This window comes from Anomalospiza imberbis, chromosome Z (assembly GCF_031753505.1).
Source record: "Anomalospiza imberbis isolate Cuckoo-Finch-1a 21T00152 chromosome Z, ASM3175350v1, whole genome shotgun sequence".
NCBI classification, from domain to species: Eukaryota; Metazoa; Chordata; class Aves; order Passeriformes; family Viduidae; genus Anomalospiza; species Anomalospiza imberbis.
The window spans coordinates 15,697,379-15,719,597 of NC_089721.1; the positions used below are offsets into that span (position 1 = coordinate 15,697,379).

The window sequence follows — 22,219 nt, forward strand, 5'->3', positions numbered from 1 at the left end:
TATCAATGTATGCCTGGTTCGCAGTTGCCTTGTAGATGTGTACAGAAGCCAAATTCACCACAGAAGAGTAATCTGTTGGCTAGCATATTTCTGGTTTATATCTTTTTACCTTTTAAACCTTCTGGTTTATACCTTCTCCAAGCAGAAGGACAAAAGCAGTATTTTGCAAGGAGGGAACTTTCCACCAGTTTCAAGCAAAAGAGAAACCTTTCAGTATGACCCACACTACTGAGGGCCCTTCCATCTAAGGGTTTTTTTTAGTAGCCCACACAATTTCGTTTAGTGAAACTGACTTTTCTGGAAAAAGCCTGTTTTCTGTATCCAGGCACAGAGAGAATTGTGAAATGCCGTGTTTACTGTGTGCAAGTGTACTGGGACTGTCCAGACTTCAGCAAATATATATTAAGGTTAAAAACAAGAGAACCAATATAGGCAGAAAAGCACCTTATGAAAGTGTAAGGAAGTAAGAGAAGAGGCTGGTGCAGGGAGAACATGATGAGTGAGGCTGCAAAGTACTTTGTGTACACAGTTTCCAATCCTTCTAAACTAATGTTGTTTTGCTATGTTCAATAACTTTTTGCTTTTTCACACTGTACTCTTTGCTCAGTTGCAATGTTGAAAAGGAAAATAGGCAGAATAAAAATTATACATACACACACAAGTTATGAGAAAATTGCATCAGGTTTCAGTGAGGATTTTTCACATAATGTACCAGAGCTTTAAATTCTTAGTTGATTTTATATCTTCATAGTGGTTCTTGGCTCTGTTAAATTTACTTTAACTTTGGACTGCATGTGAAGTATCTGAGAAGAGTGAGACAGCAATATTTATAACAGTGAGACAGCAATAATTATAAGTCTAAATCACCTTTTTTCTCCTATGGTCTCTGGTACTGTTGTGACAGGTTTATTATACAGTGTGATTTTGAGCCTTTCTGAGTGCTGCTGTTTTCTAACCAGGTTTTTATACTAGCTGTGTGTCACTGAGGTGCAGTATGCCCCAGCCACAACCTGTCATGTCCTGGCATGACTGTCAGTCTTTGTGTTACTTGAACCAATGGCAGTGAAATCATCGCATCATTAACTCCAGCATGTGTTACCCACTCAAACAAGAACAGGAGGTCCCAGGCAAGTTTACATAGCCTAAGTCGAAGTCTGCGTCAGCACAGCTTCATGGCTTACCAGATAAATTTATGTTTGATTCCATATGTATGTTTTACAACCTCCACATCATGACTGCAATAAAGTGCTATTCATAAGTCAAGAAGAATTAATTTTTTCTGTTTGCCATCTTCCGTAACCTGTGAGAACCTTGTGATATCTCTAATTAAACTAGCCTATATAATTTAAACCAGGTTTTCCCTGTCCTTCTCAAACAGTCATTAAAAGGAATAGCATAGCATGTGTGTGAAGGGGAAATGTGACATCATAATTAAGATGTAGCTCAGTGTTTATATTTGTTAATATTCAGAGTACAGATACATTAAACTTCCCACTTGTGTTTTGAAACAACCTCCCTAAGTTTTGTATCAGATCTGTTACGACTCATGCTTGGCCTTGCACCTACTTAGGTTGACAACAAGGATCTACCTTTGACCATCTGTGTTCAGGTGGAAATGACCACCCCATGTAATGACAGTACTATGGTCTCACCTCTGGCAAAAACCACACTACTCGTGGTAACACAGAGATACTAGGAAATTTGATGATTGAACACAAGATTTAAGTGCTTAATAAATATTTTCTGTTTTTATTCTACATCTGACTGGGGCTTGAGTCACTCTGAAGTCGACCATTTCTTCTTCCAGATAGGCTGAATTTAATAAATTGTCATTTTCAGCAAATGGCAAGTCCTTTTCTAATCCTTGCATAGCTCCAATTAAATATCTTCTTTAAAAAATTATAGGGGATTTGGCAATAATGTTATTTCAGAGTTGGTGCATTATTACTTGCTGCAGTTTTTAGTTGTTGTTACTACTCTTTCTATAACTATAATCATTAATATCAGTCCTGTTATTATCACTGTATTGTTATTATTACTTATGATAGTATTTTTCATTAGTAATAGGTAAAGGTTAAGACTGAGTCACTGTAGAGGGATGCCTGTGGTGAAGATCTTATTTCTTGACTAGTAGGGAGGCCTCTGACAATCAATTAATAGGAAATCTGCCATTGATCATAAGAAGAAAGCAGAAAAAAATTAAAGGTACCACACTTATTTATCCTGTGTGGGGAGGCAATTAAAGGACACATGACAGAAGTCTGTGCCAGAAAAAGAATTTGTTGATCAGCAGCTGCTGTTACATTTACCTGTAAAGAAGATGTCTTGCACTGACAAGATAGTGACATAGTGCAGGACTTCCACTTACTGCCTTGAAGCAAGCAGTTTGGTTTTAATTTTTGATAAACCGTGCATTCTGGGCAGACCTTAGAAAAAACACTCCTATTTGTTTGACTGAGAGCTCGAATCAAGGGCCAGTATTTCAGTTCTTGAGATTTAGATCTTAGCACAGGTCAGCTAGTGGATGAGTCAGAAGCTCTGTATGAGCACCTAAATCATATATGGACCCTCTTGACATGGAACTGACTGGGAAAGGTGAAGAAAGATACCTGCTATATCTGGGAATAACATTTATAATGCAGACTGGTCACAGCCTACTCCTAAACATTTGAACTGGAAAAATGCAGTGATACACAGCATTCTTATAAAATAACATGCACTTTCCAATCATTAGTGTAAAAACAATATTAAACAAATTGCTAATTCTCCCAGTCACCTTCTCAAATCATCATTAATTTACTCACTTTTTACTGGCACAATGGCAGAAGTTGTTGCATCAGGAGAAATGTAGAAGAAATAATAGCAGCTCTATACACATCTGGTAACACAAATTCCATTTACACTTTTGTCATACAAGCTTTCTGTCTACGTTTAGAAACCTTTTATACACATGGTTTCCAAGCTATTTTCTACCACAGCCACAACCGTATTAAACAGTAAAATTTATCATATTAACACTTGTGTCTCACTGAAGCTCAGAAAAGTCAGAATCACTGGGCAAATTTAATGAGGTCCCTATTCAGTACTTGCAGTAAAAAAAAGTTATGCAGTACAGGAAGTGCTTATTTTGAACCTCCACCATTAATCTAAAATATTTGGGGATCTCTGTTCCCTGACTTCTAAGAAGTAGCACTCTTCCTTTTGGAACACAATATTAATTTCCCTTGTTTTTTAAGGCTCAAATTCTGCTAAAATATTATGCATCTGGATGTTTATTAATGTATACAATTAATGTACATGTTTAAATATATGTGTGTTGCATATACATTTAGTAAGTAGGTGTATCTATATAAACATCTATACATATATACATTATATAGTATTAGTCACAAAGTTAAAGACAGTCAAAAGCTGAAGTATTTTGATAAATCAAAATTTTGACCCTCAGCCTGATAAAGATGATGAAAATATATGACCTAGAACTATTTAGAGCTGAAAGTTCATTTGGACCAGAAAGTTTCAATTTTTCTATCCATTTATATGTACTTTATTCTGGAATTTGAACCTTCCACTGAAAGTGTAATAATGATGAAGACATAGATGGTCATTTATATTGGTATTTCCTAGAAGACCATATAATCCATTAAAAAAAAATTCTATTTGCCTAGAAATAACACTATGTATATATGTGAAATAGAAAATAAGATGACACTGAGGCTAAGTGTGAACATGTTTTATGGCAACTTTGATATGTTTTCTGGACACATTTTCATGGGAATTAATTTATGATGCCCTCCATCTCTGTTTATTATACTCTGTGTTACCAGAGTAGGAAGCTGCCAGGCAGTGTTTTACAGTGTCCTGAGAGAACATGATTTTACAAGGGCTCTACAGTGAAGTACCCGTAAGTATTTAACAGTCAGCTAAGATGGTCATTCAGCTTCTCCTCACAGGTTACGCTGGAACCATAAACAGAAGGTAGAAGAAACAAATAAAACTAATAAAACCAGAATGGTGAAAAGCCACATGTAGGCCCCATGTAAAGGGAATATTGCATTCACTCTTGTGGAACTAGCAGCATTCAGAAACCCTATTTAACAAAAAAACCTACCAATACAAAAATACTCTGTGACAATAAACCATTTTAAGTGATTCATACAATGTTAGAGTTTTCAAATAATTTAATCCCAACTGACACTCATGAAAGATCTTTTCAATTCTCAGAGACAAAAATACCTTTGAAAATCTAATTTTAAATAATCAGTTTTAAAAACAATAAATACTTCAGTATTTTCTCATTAAATTAGTCTCTCAAGTATAATACACAGGTATCACAGTAATCTTCAAAATCCCAGGGCAGGTGCTTAATCACACACTAGCAGGGCTATGTTCTGCTGTAAAACTTGTAACAAGCTTGAGCTACCTGCTTCAACCCAGCATTAAAAAGGTTCTCCCTTCTTCCCCTTATGCAGGGCCCAGCAGACAGATACATTCAAAACACACAGATGGGACTAGTCCTGGCACAAAAGGCAGCCAGAAGCAAGACTTTCTGGCTCACTTAACTATTAATACAGTTAATTTAACAGTGGTCTGTGATACTAATACAGAAGACTGATTTTTAAATCCTCTCTTCTTGATTTGGGAGTTACATCTCAAGTATGACTCCCAGGGAAGTATCTAATATTCTGCTACAGTCAGTCTTCATCTCAATTCCCCCTCTGTTTAAATCTCACTATGCTATTGTCCTACTCCGACAAACACTTTAAGCTTCCTTTTTTATGCTTGGTTTATGTCTCATGTGGGAATACAGCCCAGACAGGTTTTGTTCCAGGGAGCAGGCACAGCTGAGACATGGGGGCCAGACACAGCCCAGGCAGGAGACACCAAGTGTGTACGTGCCTGTCTCGCTGCACCACGTCAAGGAGACACATCAAACAGCCTGTAAAGATCAGGGGAAAGCCAAACTTCCAGAAACGGGGTTTACAGGGATTGTATGCTGAGGTGGCTGAGGTCTGCCAGCAGGAGACAATAGGACTGGGACACTCCTATTCACACTGCAGCCATCCTCCCCAAAATTTTTCTCCTAGACAAGTGCTTTCATTCAATCTCTCAAGAGGCTGGAGATGGCCACTGTATTTGACAATACTTTCACTGTTTGATTTAAACCACAAATGGCTTTGAAGGAAACCGTTGTCTTTGAAAAGCTGTTGCTGTTAAGCAGACTCAGAAAAGGTCTAAGACCAAGTCAGCCAAGGATGTAGAGCACAAGAGAAAGCATTTTTCTGCAGCCTGGTGCCTAGGAGAATGTAACAGATTCTGACCTCTGCTCCCAGGACCGTTTCTGCACTTGCCATTAAATGATCATTAGGTTTGCTGCTGATGGGGAAAGAGTTAAGTGCTGAGTGAAAGCAGACACAGCTGACAAGGACAGGAATAGGAAGAACAAAACAATGTAGAGCTCGTGTGTGTGTGTGTGCGTGCACACGTGCTTGTAGGGAGGTAAGTTACCTGTGTTGGGATGGGTACGGTGCTATTAGAAACCCAAAGCAGAAAGGAGGGGCACTGTGTCTTTGAACAAGGGCTCAGGAGGGAGAGTTGGCAGTGTAATGCAAATGAAATTAAAACACAAGTGTTGGGGAGTCCTACTAATGACTTGATGAGTTGTAAAGTGGCCAGCTAGTGGGGGAAATGGAGGAGTGGTAATGCATAACTTTACAGAGTTAGAATTAAGTCTCGTTGAATGGAGCTTGATATTGCATACATCTCTTACTCAAAATGTGAACTGCAGACCAGATTAGATCAGGGAATGTTAGCCACATCCAGTGCAAAATATGTTTTGTTTTGTTTTGTTTGGTTTCTTTTAAAACAGAGAGGGAGCATAAGTTCAGGGAGGTAAGTGAAAGTTCAGTGAGATTTCTCCACATTCATGAAACCTGAGTTCATAGTCAAGCTATTGAGTCACACACAGATGAGAATCTTGCCTGGTCAATTAGGAAAAAAAAAAAAAAAAAAAAAAAAAAAAAAGGAAAAAAGAACCCCAACCCTTTCCCCCTCTAAGTTCCTTGATGTTCAGTAGGTGTGGTTGGGTGAAGAAAAGACAGACCAATACCAACAGCTGCATGGAATCTTTCCATGACTGGAAGGTGAATAATTAACTCTCTTATAACTGCAGCCCCTCAGGGGAAGGTGAATCACCAGCCCAATTTAGAGTTATGTTATCTTGTAATGAACAATAAGAGGGAAATGTATACATGTCCTAACAGTTCTAGTGAGACATCAGCGATCTGTGCCCCAAATACCCCAGGAAGGGAGTAGATAAAAATGCACCTCTAAGAAAGTAACTGATTTTTTAAAACCAACTCATCAGTGCCTGAAGTATACATTTTTTTTCCTTGGCATATGACATTTTATGAATACAATACTGAGGCTTAGACATGAGGAAAAAATGTGTCAGGTCTACCTGGCAACATTGTGCCAGTACCTAAAATCAGATACAATCAGTGTGGGAATTAATTTGTTTTTCTGCATCCAGTCATGCTCATGCTGTTGCCTCCAGAGTTTTAGGATGGAGAGAGAGGTCAACAAAAGGCAGATATGAAAAATAAGCCTTCTGTTAGGTGACTTGAAAACCTACTAAAGGATATTTTTCCAAAGGGTTTGAATGCCCACTGGGAAATCTCCATCAGACTGCAAATCCAGAAGGCTTAAGGGCTAGTCTAAACCTGAGAAACTTTTGCATATATTAACTGCACCCACATGAGACAGGCAGGATAAATCACTCTTCTTCATATATAGAGATGGAAGAGTGAAACTGTTCCTGCACAAGTCAAAAGGCAGTGTCCTTGCTGCTTCTTCTGGGGCTGCAGCCTCTTGTAGATTTTTAGAGCTCTGCAGATGATTCAGGTTCAAAAAGTGGCTGGTAGAAAATACTAATGGATTTTTCTATACAAAACCTTGCAAAAGACAAGCGATTCCATGCCTTCTTCTCCTTCTGACTAAAATGTTGATAGAGCTGATATAATTGTTCCCATTTGGGGGGTTCAAGACTAATTAGGTTCAGACCATGACAACCATAGAGGCACATCAGCCTTATGTGTCTTGTCAATGTATCATGTAGTCATGCTCTGATGGAAGGAGAACATCTTGGGTTGTTTCATTTCCTTCAGCTGGTTTAGAAGAAGCATTGACGGATTCCAGGGAGCCATGCCCTCTTCATTATCTCAGTAAAGAGGGTTTGAAACCAGTGATAGGTGTACGCCCATAGGGAAATGAAAAACACAAAAAAAACCCAAAACAAAAATGAAAACCCCAAAACCATAACAAAAGAAACCCAAACAAATAAACCAACAAGCAAAAGCAACTAACTAAAAAAAAAAAAATCCCACCCTGAACCAAAACCTTAAAAATATTCTGAATTTAAGTCTCTTTAGTGGGTATTACTTTTGTTTACTGTATTTCTGAGCAATTAACATCTACAAAAGAGAATATTTTCCCACATGCTTCACTATGTACCCTCTAGGTTCAAGAGACTGCCATTAGGCATATTCTAATTATTGTTTTGTCATTGTCATATCTTCAGGTCATTACAGCAGATGGTCTAGATCTGTTGCAGAAATCCTGTGATCAGTTTTAATGTCTTTTTTCATTAAAATAAGAAAAGCCAGTGCTTAGAAATGGAAACCAGGATGCTAGAGAGGGATTTAAAAAAATGCCAAAACTTTCTATTTTGGAATAGAGTAACCAGAGTGCAGAGGACTTCCAGGATAAATATGCATCTTAGCATATTTTAGAAGGGTAAAGTAAGATATGTTATCTCTAGGAAACGGGAAGGGAAGGGAAGGGAAGGGAAGGGAAGGGAAGGGAAGGGAAGGGAAGGGAAGGGAAGGGAAGGGAAGGGAAGGGAAGGGAAGGGAAGGGAAGGGAAGGGAAGGGAAGGGAAGGGAAGGGAAGGGAAGGGAAGGGAAGGGAAGGGAAGGGAAGGGAAGGGAAGGGAAGGGAAGGGAAGGGAAGGGAAGGGAAGGGAAGGGAAGGGAAGGGAAGGGAAGGGAAGGCCTCAGAGAGACCAGCAAAGCCAAGTCCAACATTGTAAAAAAATGATACCCCAAGATTTGTATATAGATTTCTATGATTTCTTATAAATACACAGTGAAAAGCAACACATGTCTGAAGGCTCTACAATAGAGCTAGAAAATAACCGTTTCAGGTTGTTCATTCCAAAAATGCATCTAAATGGGACACCCAAAAAAGGACTTTGTTTAGAATTGTCCTACTTACTTGACCAAGCTGGAGCTTGACAGAGGAAGTCCAGCCATTCTGCTTGTAACACACTCTTACTTCACTGATATTTCAGTGACTTGTTTTCTCCCTGCAGTTCAGACAGTATTTTTTTTAGACTTGACAGAATGGCTAGACTAGGTAATCCACGCAAACAGCTGCTGCATGCAATGTGATCTTTTCTCCAAACCTTTTTAACAAAGACTTCTCAACTGTTCCTTAGTTTTGGATATGTTGGAAATATCCAGAAGCTAAAATCTCTCAATATGAATGTAATTGACATATCAACTGTCTGACCATACTGCTTTTAGCTTAAGAAGTGTCCCAAGGAGATTAACAAGAGCTGCATATTCACTAAACTGCTCCCTAAGCAAAAAGCATTCATCAGGAAAATACCTCTTAAAACCATTTTCACTGAGGATTTGTTTTGAATATCAGTCTTCTTGTCTGTAGTGGGAAGAAACATCCTCCTGATTTTTTAGCTTGAGATTTGCAAGCATTCAAACTTCATCAAAGATAACATAATCAAGATTTTTTTTTTTTTCATTGCATTACATTCTATCATTTGAATTTTTTTGTCTTTATGATCACTTCTGTCTAAAGGAACTCCTGTATAAGCCCAAATAATATTAAAGTATGTGTTGCAAATATTGAAGATATAAAATAGCAGTAACAGATCTAAGGAGACTTGGAAAAAGAACCGGAGCAAAGAAATCAAGGGTTAGTCATTAATGAGGCAAATGAATTTAAGATAAAGCACATTCAGATGAATGGAGGAATTTGGAAAGCAGTAATCTCAAAGAAGTCCAAAGGTGAGAGTGGACAGAAAGTGAGAAATGCATTAGTAACATGACATAACAGCCAAAAGGGTATTGCAGCTGTGAATTGCATAGGCAAGAGTTACATCCTCAGTGGGCAGGATGGCAAAAGTCCTTTTCACAATACTTCAATGCATTTTAGGAGCTTATGTCCTGCATAAAAACCAATGTGTGGGAGAGGATTGAGGGAACAATAAAATAAAAGTAGGGGAGAACAGAATTTATCTTAATATCTAGATTAAGTACTAAATCTGTCATAACTGGGGGAAAAGGACCATATGGATAAATATTTAAAAGCTGTATGATAAGAGAGGAATTGTTTTAGGACAATGAAAATACTAAGACCATGAAAAGAGGATGAATGTGAGAATGAGGTGTATCAGGCTGTGAAATGGTCCTCTGTGAGATGAGAGAAAAAATCTCCTAGTGAGAACAACTTTAAACTAGATTGGATATTGTCTTAGTGACCAAAGGGGCGTCTGGGAATATCAACTATTTTTGAGATTTTGTAGGCAAGAATCCAAATAAAATAATTTTATGAAGCCCTTATTTTTTGCTGAGCCACACACCCTTTCTTTTTCTGAGTAAGTTCTGTTGGCTAGTGGAGTCTCAATGGTCTGCTTATTGCTGGCTGCTCTGTGAGTTTGTTGGGAAGAAGGTGAATGGATGAACACTTTGCCCCTGAAATCTCTGCCTGCCCGGTATCCCTAAATAAAAGTAGCAAGGACAGCTGTTGCATGGCAATAGCATTGCTCTGCATTGTGTATCTTCACATCCTGTGGTCTTCCAGGTAGTCTGTCTACTGTGAGTACAAGGCCCCAAGGAAAGTGGAAAATCAGAACCACCTAGGTATTGCCAGTAAATTAAACCTTTAGGCATTTCTTTGCTTTGATCCAGGGAAATGCATGTGCTGTGCTGTTTGTACCCTCAGAACAAATGGGAGTCTTGGGAACTAGCATGGATATTTAGAGATGGTATTTAAATAACATTACTTGGGAAATTCCCACTGCTTAAGAAAAGACCAACTAAAACAAGAGTTTTCTTTCCCAGAAGGCTGAGACAGGTATAAGGATTATCAGGCATAATTGATATAATTTCTGTATCCTAGAGGATGAAATGACTCATCTTCATAGTCACGTTCTCCCTGTTTATACTACTGATGAGACTGAAAATGTAAAGAGGCAATATAAAGATACAATGCAACTGATTGCAAACAAATAACTTCATTAAAACATGTCCATAATAATTCCTTACTTTTATGCAGCATATTTCCTCTGCCAATCTAAAAGTGCTCAACAGAGGGAAAAACTCAGGAGGTAAAATTACTTGTTTGAGGTCATTCAGGTAGACAGTGGCAGAACTGGGAATAAACTATGCCACAGTGCCTCACTCTGCATTATAAATGCCCCTCCTGTGCAGTCCTGGAAAGGATCGTGGCAATGAGCCTTTGGAGAGGGAGCATGTATAGCTGGAGCTGAAATAAGCCTGAGTCTGATCATAAGACCACTGCGAATTAGGAAGGCCAAATTCCACCCTAATGTGCAATCTCTCCTAAAATCAACTGGAGCTTTATATTTAAGTATTTCCAAGGTTTTCTTTCCCATAATATCTGAGTACCAGCAAAATTACATCACTCTTGAACAATCTCTCAGGATGATTCCTTACTACTTTTTCCGATTAGCCCTAAGAACCACAATAGATTGTTTTATTTTTATCACTTTTTTAAAAATTGACATTAACACTGGTTCTAACTTACTATTGATGGTGGAAAATGAAGGAAATTATTATTTACTACCTATACTACAGTATTACAGGATGCCTCAGGCCTAGAAAATATAAAAAACAGCAAGAAAAAATTCCACTCTTAACTATGTATATAATTTTTAAAGTACAGGAAAAAAATCTGCAGACATTCTACATTCCTAGTTTACAATAAGAGAAGGAGGCAGATAATATCCACAAACATTTCATATGATCAAAAAAACAAAGGGCAGAATGTGAGAGGAATCAAAGCAAACTATACTATAAATTTCAAAATTACAAATCCCATTGCCTGAAATTTGGAAGGTAGAATACTTCCTACAAATTCTTGGAAGGGAAGAGAAGGCACTGGTCCTGAATCCATAAAGTCCAGAGTTCCTTGCTTGCTCAGCTGCAGGCTTCCTCTGTAATCTTGGGCATATTGCTTTACTTCTGTTTCCTCTCCCACATTGTGGGTGTGCCTACATTGCAGTCAAAGTGGGATATTAAAGTTTGACAGCCCAACTGAAGTGACTTTAACCAATTCAGCTTAGATGTACTCTTAGCATTGTAACTGTATTGTGGACTTGGGCACAAACTAAATTCTTAAGGGTGTCTAAAGAAATTTGGATAATAGAATCTGAAAACTATCAGACAAATCTCATTCCAAACCTATATTTCCCATTATTCTTTATTTTCTAAAAGAATACTAGGGAAAAAATCTGATTAACAGTAGGAGCCAAGCCAGAAAACATTAAAAAAAAAAAAAAGGAAAGAGGGAAAAGAGGGGGAAAAAAGTGGTTGATGTTTTCAGAGTCATTCAAGGGATTTAGCCACATGCTTTACATTAATGTGAGAGTGCTGCTCTGGGATACAGATCTTAAGAATGAGAATCTGTTCCTGAACTCCTTCCAAATAGTATTGTAACCAGGGTATGAAATGAGATGAGTTAGTCTTCCACAGGGGTAAGACCAGCTGAGAAAAAGTGTGTTTCAAAACTGTGAAGACATTTTAAAGGAAAGTTGCTTATTGTTATCTGAAAGTTTGGCCAGCTGGTAAATATAATTGCATTAGTCTGTAATTATAATCATTTTAAGAAAACACTTGTGTATTGTGCAAGAAAAAGATTTTCTTTTTTTTTTTTTCTCTATGAAACAATAGCAGAAATATAACATAAAGCTGTACATCAGTGTCAAAATCAATAACAGAATCTGATATGACACGTCTCTCCACCCAGGTAAATGACTCATGTACTCTTAGAAACAGCTTGATAGTTAAAATTAAAATAATGGCTATTATATGGAAATGATATCTGTAAAGTACAAACACATGTAAGAGAGTTGTTTTAGAAAGTATAGCGAGGGACAGGGTAAGAGGAAAAACTTTATTAATGTCAGAAAGATATGGTGAAATATTTAGAGCACACATGTCTGGAACAATAGCAGGGATGAGGGGCCAGATGCTCAGCTAGTGAATGTTGATGAATCTTTGTTTAAATTGGTGGAATTATGCTGATTTACATCATCTACAGATTTTGCAGCTAGTTTTGACATGCATACAAACTTTGAAAGTTAAGCAGACCTACCTGCCCTCTACTCTCTGGAAACAAGGCTGGAAGTCTGGTGGGATAAGGATTCTCAAGGAGACCTCTTGCCTTTCTGTGGGCTAGAAACATGGTGAAGACAAGTATTATTGTGGTTAGGACAGTATTTCTACATTTTTCCTAGCCTCATGGGAAATCAAAATGCACACTAAAAGCGAATAATTAACCTAACTTTGTAAGCCTTCAAGAAGCATTCATTCTTGTATGATTCAAGCTGTATTTTATGTGAATCAGTGTTCCCCTCCCTACTTAAATGTAGACATGTTATTTTTGTGGTCTGGAAGCAAAGATCAGATTTCACCCATAATGATTTTAGCTGCCACACAGCTCATCAAAATTGCAATTATGAATACCAGTGTTTTTCTTTTTCTGGAATGTAGACTGCATCATGCAAGATCCTGCCAAAAGATGCAAAATTAGCACTGTGATGGATATACTTGTGGAACCTCCAGGGAAGCACAATTAGGGAATGAGGAATAAGAGGAGAGAGGGAGTTGTCACTATATAAATGACCAAAAGTCGAAATCATCTTTATATCCACCTCTCCTGTACTGGGAGCTTTTGATTCAAGTGGGAATAGCTTTAAACTGAAAGAGGGTGGGTTTAGGATAGAAACTGGCAAAAAAATCCTCTACTGTGTGAGTGATGAGGCACTGGAACAGGTTGCCCAGAGAAGTTGTGGAAGCATTCAACACCCAGTTGGATGGGGCTTTGAAGAACCTGAGCTAATGAAAGGGGGTTGGAACTAGATAATCTTTAAGGTCCCTTCCAACCCAAATCATTTTGTGATTCTATACCCAGTAATTTTCATTGGTGTAATGAGCACAGTGCCAAAAAAAGCCAGAATTTTCTTCATTCTTTTTAATTCTTTCTTAGACAACATGTTGGTAATGTGTCGCTACTGAGCTTCTCCTCTGAGTGGATCAGGCTTTAGTTAGGACAGCTATCCAAATTCACTTGGAGGCTGTATGTCAACAAGAACCAGTTGTAATGTTTCTCTCCTGTTTACATTCTACCTGTGCTGGCTTGTATTAGAATTAAATCTCCATTGAATCTATGACAGGTGTAGCAAACATATTGTAAATAATACCAGACTCCTTAGCACTCCGACTACAGATGGAGAAAAGATAGGGGAACCATAAGTGGGTCAGACAGACATACCTGGAAGTGCAGCGCTATCGATCCTGCCTCCAGCTTAGGGCTGGTCTAGGGACTGTTCAGTTCCTCATTCCATTCCATGTGGAAATCAAATATACATTTCCCATCTGTTCTCTTTGAAGTTGTATCTTTACTTTGACAGTGCTTTGAACAGTCTCCCATTCTGCATGAAAAATTCCTTAGTGTGCTCTGTTTAATCATGCTCAGAGATTTTTGGGAAATAGCTCTGATTACTTCCAATATCATTAGGAATGATAGGGCTATGCTTCTACATGTAGACTATATAACTTTTCCAGATGCACAGACTTTATAAATTGAGCAACTACAACATCAGCAGGGAAGGCAAGAGAATAAGAAAGAATGTTTATAAAGATTTTAACCTCTAGAATAATAAAGATGTCTGTGAGTCCCCACTCACCTGCTCAGTTTTCAAGTCAGATGGAAGACAGACCTACAGGACACTACACAACTTTCCTGGTTCAGGAAAGTTTTAGCACTATCTGAAAGGCTATGAGGATTTTGATTTAGTCGTGGTAGAGTCATGGAACACAGTTTGTTGCATTTTAGGAAAAACAAGTCTGAACTGAAATTTGTCTGAAGACTTAAGATTCTCACTAAAAGTATTTGTTTAATGTCTGGCTAGCCAAGTAGTTTCAGATGTTAATTGTATTGAGCAGCTCTATTAATGTAACCAGAAGGTAAAATAGTACAGATGGAAGGGTTCAAATATATAATCTCAGTGAACCATAGGACTCAAGTTATCACAGATGAAGTAAAGTTGTGTTTATCATTACAATTTTACTCCTTGCTTTTTGATGACTGTGCCAGCCAGACTGTGGAAATCCAACCAGCAGATCCATTACCTGGATTTTGTCTGTGCTACAGTCTACGCTATTTTGTATAATTGGATATTATTAAGTGCTTTGTTAAGAGAAAAGTTAATTTGTCTACTAAAAGCCACTGAACATTTTTTTTCTTCCAAATCAAAGTAATTATAAGAAAATGTGAATATTTTTTGTTTCTGCCTACTTTCACAAGTAATTTTTTTAAACTTAAGAGCTCTATGTGATCATTCTTGATCATTCTGAAAGAGGTTTTATAGGCTGCTACATAAACTTGTGAATGAGAAAACAAATACATCTGGAAGACAGTTTGGAAGGAGGGTCTGAGGAACTTCAAACCAATCAGTCTGGCCTCAGTGCAGGGAAAAGTTATGGAGCAGATCACCATGAGTGCCATCACATGGCATGTCAGGACGATCAGGGGATCAGGCCTAGCCAATATGAGTTTAGGAAAGAAAAGTCCTGCCTAACCAACCCAATCTCGTTCTCTGACAAGCTGAATCACTTGTGGAATGGGATGGAATGTAGAAAAGTGGATGAGGGAAAGGCTGTGAATGTTGTCTATCTGTACTTCAGTAAAGCCTTTGACATAATATCCCACAATATTTTCTGGGAGAAACTAGCTTCTCATGGCTTGGACAGGTGCACTGTACATGGGGTAAAAACTGCCTGGATGGACAGGCCCAGCGGGTGGTGGGGAGTGGAGTTATATCCACTTGGTGGCCACTCACCAGTGGCATTCTTTGGGGCTCAGTATTTAGGACAGTTCTGTCTAGTACCTTTATTAATGAACTGGATGAGCAGATTGAGTGTACCCTCAGTCAGTTCACAGCTGAAACCAAACTGTATGGGAGCAATGATCTGCAAGGGCAGGAAGGCTCTGCAGAGGGATCTGGACAGGCTGCATTGGTGCACTGAGGCCAATGGTTCAACAAGGCCAAGTGCCAGGTCCTGCCCTTGGGTCACAGCAGCCCCAGGCAGTGCCACAGGCTGGGACAGAGTGTCTGGAAAGGACCTGGGGGTGCTGGTGACAGCAGCTGAGCATGAGCCAGGGTGTGCCCAGGTGGCCAAGAAGGCCAATGGCATCCTGGCCTGGATCAGCAATGGTGTGGCCAGCAGGAGCAGGACAGGGATTGTCCCCCTGTGCTGGGCACTGGTGAGGCCACACCTCCAGTGCTGTGTCCAGCTCTGGGCCCCTCACTGCAAGAAAGACACTGAGGAGCTGGAGTGAGTCCAGAGAAGGGCAATGGAGATGGGGAAGAGTGTGGAGCCCAGGTCCTGTGAGGAGCAGCTGAGGGAGCTGGGGGTGTTTATCCTGGAGAAAAGGAGGCTCAGGGGAGACCTTATCACTCTCTACAACTGCCTGAAAGGAGTCTGTGGCCAGGTGGGGGTTGGCCTCTTCTCCCAAGTGATGAGAGATAGGACAAGAGGAAATGGCCTTACTTGCACCAGGGGACGTGTAGATTGGATATTAGGAAAAATTTCTTCACAAAAAGACACTGAACCAGGTTTCCCAGGGAAGTGGTAAAATCACCATCCCAGCCAATGTTCAAAAACTTGTGGCTTTGGTGCTCAGAGCCATGGTTTACTGGTGAACTAGGCGGTGCTGAATCGATAATCTTAGAGGTCTTTTCCAGCCTTAATGACTCTATGATTCCAAGTAGGAGTGGTCTATAGGTTAAAATAGCCTGACTGATAAGCCTTAACCTACAGCTGTAATCAGAGAATCACTCTTCCATCTAAAGTTGCTCTACAGCCTGTTCTTTGTTCCTCTCTATTTGGACTTCTATCCACAACCTGAAGTGAAACATAAAATTCTTACTATTAAAATTTACAGTCCATGCAAATATTGGAGCAGTGATAGAAGACAGAAAAGAGAGAAATCACTGATGCAAGTAAATTCTAAGGCTAGAAAAATGGAAGTATACAAATTCATGGGCTAGAAAACTGGAAATATACAAATACAAAATCAAGCATGTATGAGAAGAACAAAGGCCATATTTAAAGAGGATGAAGGCTCAGTTTGGTAAGCAACAACTCAGAAAAGATACTCTGTGGTCTTGGAAGAAAATCAGCTGTTGGGATAGACAACAGCATCCAAGTTATCTGCCTGGACAGGCTGCATACCTTTTGAGTGTGACAGAAAAGAAACACTACTACAGCTGCATTACCTGCCAAATGTCTGGGACAAGCATGCATGTGCACAGCAAGTAGGCTGAGACAAGTACACGTGAGAATTTGGAGTGCTGGGCAACTGTGCATGCAGCAGAGCTGGGAGGCAGTCACACATGGCACCATTCAGCTTCTATGTCTCCCTGGTTAAGTGTGGCTGTATGTCTTGTGCCAAAGGGCTACATGGCTTCTGGGCTGCCCAGAAAGGTGGCACTGGGGAGCATGCTGCCCTCCTACCAGCACCACTTCCCTAGCCTGCTATTAATTCTGAAGTTGCTCCAGAAAATGTCCTGAAGGGCCACAAGCTGAACTTACCCCCCAAGGCTGCAAACACCTCACAAACCATGGGCTGAGTTTCCCCTCCACACCAAAGAATAATAAATTAACCCTTATATTTCCTACTAAAGCAATTTCCACCAGGAAAATGTTTAATTTCTTCTGAAAAGAGTCTGCCTGGTTTTTGGAATATAAAGTAGGATTACTACCACCTAAATCAGATCACCCACAAAGAATTGTTCACCATGGGTTTCCTTATAGTAATGAGTGAGAAATGGGCATTTTTTAGGTGTGAATCATTTAGGGCAGTCTTCTGAAATCTGCAAAATTAATTCTGTCCTCAAAGTGACTGTCTCTCATCAGTGACATATAGGGATCTTGAGTGAGTAGTTCACCTTTGGTCAGTTTCCTCACACCTGCTCTGTCTTTTCCATTGTACATAATCGTGAAAATAGGTGGATACTTCACATAAGATTGCAGAAAGAACCTTGAGAATGAATAGGTAATTTGGAAATTTACTTTAAAATGAGGGAGTGTAGGAGTCCTGCTTAACTGTTCGGCTTAACCAGAAGAAAATTAAGAATCAATCCAATCATACCCATACTGTACCATCAACTATTAGATTCTCAGTTAAATAGATACTAGTCTAAAAGGCTGCATTAGGAGACAGAAGAAACTCAGAATAGAAATACGTAATGCAGTCTTAACAGTTATGCTAATTAAAATGGCAAAAGTTTTGCAAAATTAATCAAATACTAATATCACATCTTTCTGCATCACATAAAAAGGATGACAATATAAAAAGACACAAAATAAATTAGAACCAAGTGCTGAACAGGAAAAAATTATGCTGATCTCTACCTCCACCTGGGAAATTCTAAGTCAAATCTCAATAAGCTCGACTCACACTTTTTAGAAGATTACCCGCTGGACTTATTTTCTAAAACTGAAAGAGTATTAGAAATTTCTGAAAGAGGAATTTTACTATCCTGGAAAGAAAAGCCTTGTCTAAAGGTGTGAGCTTAAGTCAATGAGCCAGAAAGACTTTGTGTCTAATCCAGTCTTGTCTCTAGCTCCTTCTGTTGCCTTGGGCAAGTCACTTAAAACCTAAACTAAGAATGGTAAAATTTTAAGAGCTATATTATTGCAAAGTATTTTTATTTTCAAAATAAAGTTTTTAATATGTCAAAAATCATCAATACAAGCAGTAAGGGGAAGAAGTCCAGCCTTTCAAGACTCATAAGAAGTTTGGAGTCTCAAGCCATATTGAAGCCAGAATGAATGAACTGGAAAAGTGGGGTTTGAATCAATCTAAGTAAGCTGGGACTTACACTTAAAGTCATGAAGTTTTACTCACCTGACACAAGATTATCTAGACATTTGCGCAGCAGAGTACATAGTGAAGGTTTGTGTAATGAGGGGAAAATTCCTACAGCATGTGGTTGTCGTTCCATTTTGATGAAACATAAAAATTATAAACCTGCCATGGGTACACCAACAAACTGGAACAAAGACTGACTCTTGAAAGCCTTAATGTCCTCCCACCAGGAAAGAATTAAAAGGAGTCAAGCTAGATTAAACATAACAATCTAAATTCTGCTCTTGACTACATGCATGCAAATCTTAAATAACATAACTTAAAGACTTATTTTGGACTTAAATTGGTGTCTCTGTAAGCCTGAATTTTGGCCAGCTTTTATTTCAGCTGGGAAGAAGAAAACATGTTTATAAAATCTGAGCAGCCTACAGTTTATCTGCCTTTAAAAAGACACACTGTAAGCAAGCCAGTAATAGACTTCCAGCTGTAGTGAGATGCTGGACTGTACTGGATAACATATTACAGCATACAGTCTGCTGAGTGGAGAATAGTTTATTATCTTCTAACCATATATCAGCTGCGAACTCAAAGGCATCTGGGCAAGTTGGTAATACGCATAGATTGTCCTGAGCTTCATAAAACAATGTGAACTTTTCTCAAAAAACAGCTAGCAGAAGCAGCTAGGTCAGTGATATGGAACTAGGAGACTGCATGTTTTCATGGCCTGCTTCAAGCATCTTGTCAGATTGTGGGCAAATCCCAGAGATTCACTTTCATCTCATCCAACTCATAGAACTTAGAGTCCTCCTCTATGTTGGTAAGAGTCAGGTACTTCTCAGGCACCTTCTGGCAAGACCTGACATTCCCTCCTGAGTACAGGCATTCCTCACAAGGGCTGAGTGTCTGACTTAGGTGCTGTAAATGGCATAAAAGCAGGGTAAATCCTCCCTGGGTTGCTGGCTGATTTGACTGCTCAGCTGTACAATGGAAATAATAGGATCTGACAAGGAAAATGTGAAGATAACAACAGAGACTGTGAGACACTCAAATGTTATTATAATAAATGTTGTACATGACCTTAAAGTAGATAAATATGAAATGAATTATTCACATATCTTTCATTAGTCCATGACAGAACCATTCTGATTCCAACACAGCTGCAATGACCTACAATGTTTTCAGCTGTTCCGTCTCCTTTATTTTTTTTTTATATCTTGCTTGCATTTAACATGTTTTCAGGGCTAACTTTTTGCTAAATATGTATTATTCAAGAGAAATAAACAAAAACTGTAATAACCTTTTATTTCCAATGAACTCCAGGAAATGTACAGTTTTCCCTCTCCCCACTTTAAAACCTCCACCCTAGGAGTATATGCAGCACATGTGAAGAATGTCTGGATAATGATCAATTCTGAGTCATGAATAATACTTCCAGATTTGCAATTTTAGCAGCTGAGAGTAGGATTCCCTGTTTGTACTGCCTCCAGTGCTTTCCTGAATCTCTTCCCCCTCAGAGGCCCTGATTTTGTAGACATATTTAGCACGAAGGTCTTTTCATTTACATGAAGTTACCATTATCTGAGGATCCTTCCCAGGAAGCCAGGCAACCCGCTCATCACTTCAGGATGAGAAGCTTTTGCCTTCTTCTTCAATATTTTAGCTGCTAAAACACAAACAGATACCTAAACACCTAATTTCTCCAGAATTTAATGCGGAACAAGTACTCAGGCAAGAGGGTAGAAGCCCATATGGGTTAAAAATTTACCTTTTCTATCCCTGAGATGGGATCCTTTGTACCTTTCCTGCTGAGGCTGTCTCTGTATCATACACACTGAGGAGTTCCAGCTGATATTGAGTGGTTTGCAGTGGCCTGTACAGCAGTCAAGGCAGCCATGGGGACTTAGCGGTGCTTGGCAGCTGCATTTCTATCAACACATTCACATAAGCTTCTGCAGATTTTGGATGATGAATAAAAATCATTGTTGCTTTTTATGAAATAAATTGGCAATCTAAGCCTACATATGACCACAGTACAAAGTAATCCATAGCATTTGCTGATACAATGAGAATACACCGTTTTCAGTCACACTGTTATGATTCACATACCTAGTTGTGCTATTGTTCACAGTTTCAATGAAGAGATCACACCACAAGCTCATGGAGGGCATAGGTTGAATGAAGTAACCCCTAAGTCTGGCTCCTTCAAGTCAAGCTTCTGGTGAGGAAAGTATGGAGGTATTTGCATCCTACAGTTTGTGAGTGTGTTAATACACAGAAAATGTATTTTTTATCAAGAGTCCAGAGCAATTGCCATAAGACCTTTAACAGTCAGTCAGCTAAAGATTTCAAAGATGCAAATGCTGATATTGGTTTGGGTGAGTTTACTGAGGGAAAAACAGCTTCACTGTGTATTTTGTCTTTGCTAAAGGAAAACCCATAGTCCGAAAGGTGTGGGCAATTCTTGCTTCAGGAGAAGTTTTCACAGAACCACAGAATTAATAAGGTTGAAAAGGACCACAGTGAGTTACCTGGTCCAACCTTTCTGCTCAAGCAAGGCCATCCCACAGCACATGGCACAGGACTGCATCTGGATGGTTCTTGAGTAACTCTAGTGAGGCAGACTCCACAATTTCTCTGGGCAGTCTGTTCCAGTGCTTAGTCATCCACACTGTAAACCAGCTCCTCCTCATGTTCAGGTGGAAAGTCCTGTGCATCTGTTTCTGCACATTTCCTCTTGTCCTATTGGTTGACACCCCCAAAAAAGGCCTGGCTCCATTATCCTGACACTTTCCCTTCAGGTACTGACAGACCTTGATGAGGTCCCTGTTCAGCCACTTCTTCTTGGGGCTGAAAACATGCAACACCCTCAGCCTTTCCTCATGAAAGCAGTGCTCCAGTCTCTTGATTATCTCTGTTGCTCTCATCTGCACTCACTCCAAGAGTGCCATGTCTCTGTTGTGCTGAGGAGCCCAGAATGGGACAGAGTCTTCCAGACTGCAGCCTCACTAGGCCTGAGTAGATGGGCAGGGTCAGCTCTCTTGACCTAATGTACTCCAGGATTCTGTTGGCCTTCTTGGCCCAAAGGACACACTGCTTGTTCATGGACAGCTTGTTGTCCACCAGGACCCCCAGGTCCTTCTCTGCAGAGCTGCTTCCCATCAGGTCAGCCCCTGGCCTGTATGGGTGCAGTGGATTATTCCTCCTCAGGTGCAGGACCCTATATTTACCCTTGTAGAATTGCAGGTTCTTCTTCTCAGCCCAAGTCTTCAATCTATCAAGGTCCTTCCAAAGGGCTGCACAGCACTGCATGGTATTGGCCAATCCTCCCAGCTTTGTATCATTAGCTAACCTGTTGGGGAGGCACCTGCCCCTTCCTCCAAGCCATTGATGGACAGGTTAAACAATTCTGGGCCCAGCATTAAACTCTATGGGGCACCACTAGTGACAGGCCTCAAACTAGAGTCTGAGTCTCTGATTACAGCCCTCTGGGATCTGTCATTGAGGCAGTTCTCAATCCACTGCACTGTCCTCTCACCTAATTCCACACCTCCCGAGTTTTCCTATGAGGATGTGAAAGACAGTGTCAAAAGCCTCACTGAAATCAAAGCAGACAAAATCAACTGCTCTCCTGTCATCCATTCAAGTAGTTGTTTCTATGTAGAAGGTGATATGGCCAGTCAAACATGACATACCTTTAGTACATGCGTGTTGACTACTCCTGATCAGCTTCTTGTCTCCCATGTGTATAGAGATGGCCTCCAGAATTAGATGCTCATCCCCTCTCCAGGGGTTGAGGTGAGGCTGAGGGGCTGATAGCTCCGTGGGTCCTCCCTCTTAACCTTTTTGAAGATCTGGGTGATGTTTGCTTTCTTCCAGCCCTCAAGAACCTCTCCTGATTGCCACAGCCTTTTAAAGATGATCATGAGTGGCCTTGCTGTAATGTCTACCAGCTCTGTAAGCACTCATGGATGTATCTGGTTAGTACCCATGGACTTATGTCAAGTTTGTCTAGGTGTTC

The 22,219-nt window shown here is 39.7% G+C and overlaps 2 long non-coding RNA genes across 3 annotated transcripts; one reads left to right on the plus strand and one right to left on the minus strand.

Annotated features, from left to right (window-relative positions):
* Nucleotides 1-8,960: 8,960 nt before the first annotated feature.
* Nucleotides 8,961-20,347, minus strand: LOC137464876 (uncharacterized). 2 transcript variants are annotated; one of them, XR_010994457.1, is made up of 3 exons: nt 19,967-20,347; nt 12,418-12,497; nt 8,961-11,314 (listed from the first exon to the last, which is right to left on the minus strand). It is a non-coding gene; the product is annotated as an uncharacterized lncRNA (long non-coding RNA). The 2 variants fall into 2 exon arrangements; XR_010994458.1 differs by lacking the exon at nt 19,967-20,347 and adding an exon at nt 16,147-16,234.
* A 42-nt stretch (nt 20,348-20,389) lies between these two features.
* Nucleotides 20,390-20,713, plus strand: LOC137464877 (uncharacterized). Its single transcript, XR_010994459.1, has 2 exons — nt 20,390-20,576; nt 20,650-20,713. It is a non-coding gene; the product is annotated as an uncharacterized lncRNA (long non-coding RNA).
* The last annotated feature ends 1,506 nt before the right edge of the window (nt 20,714-22,219 follow it).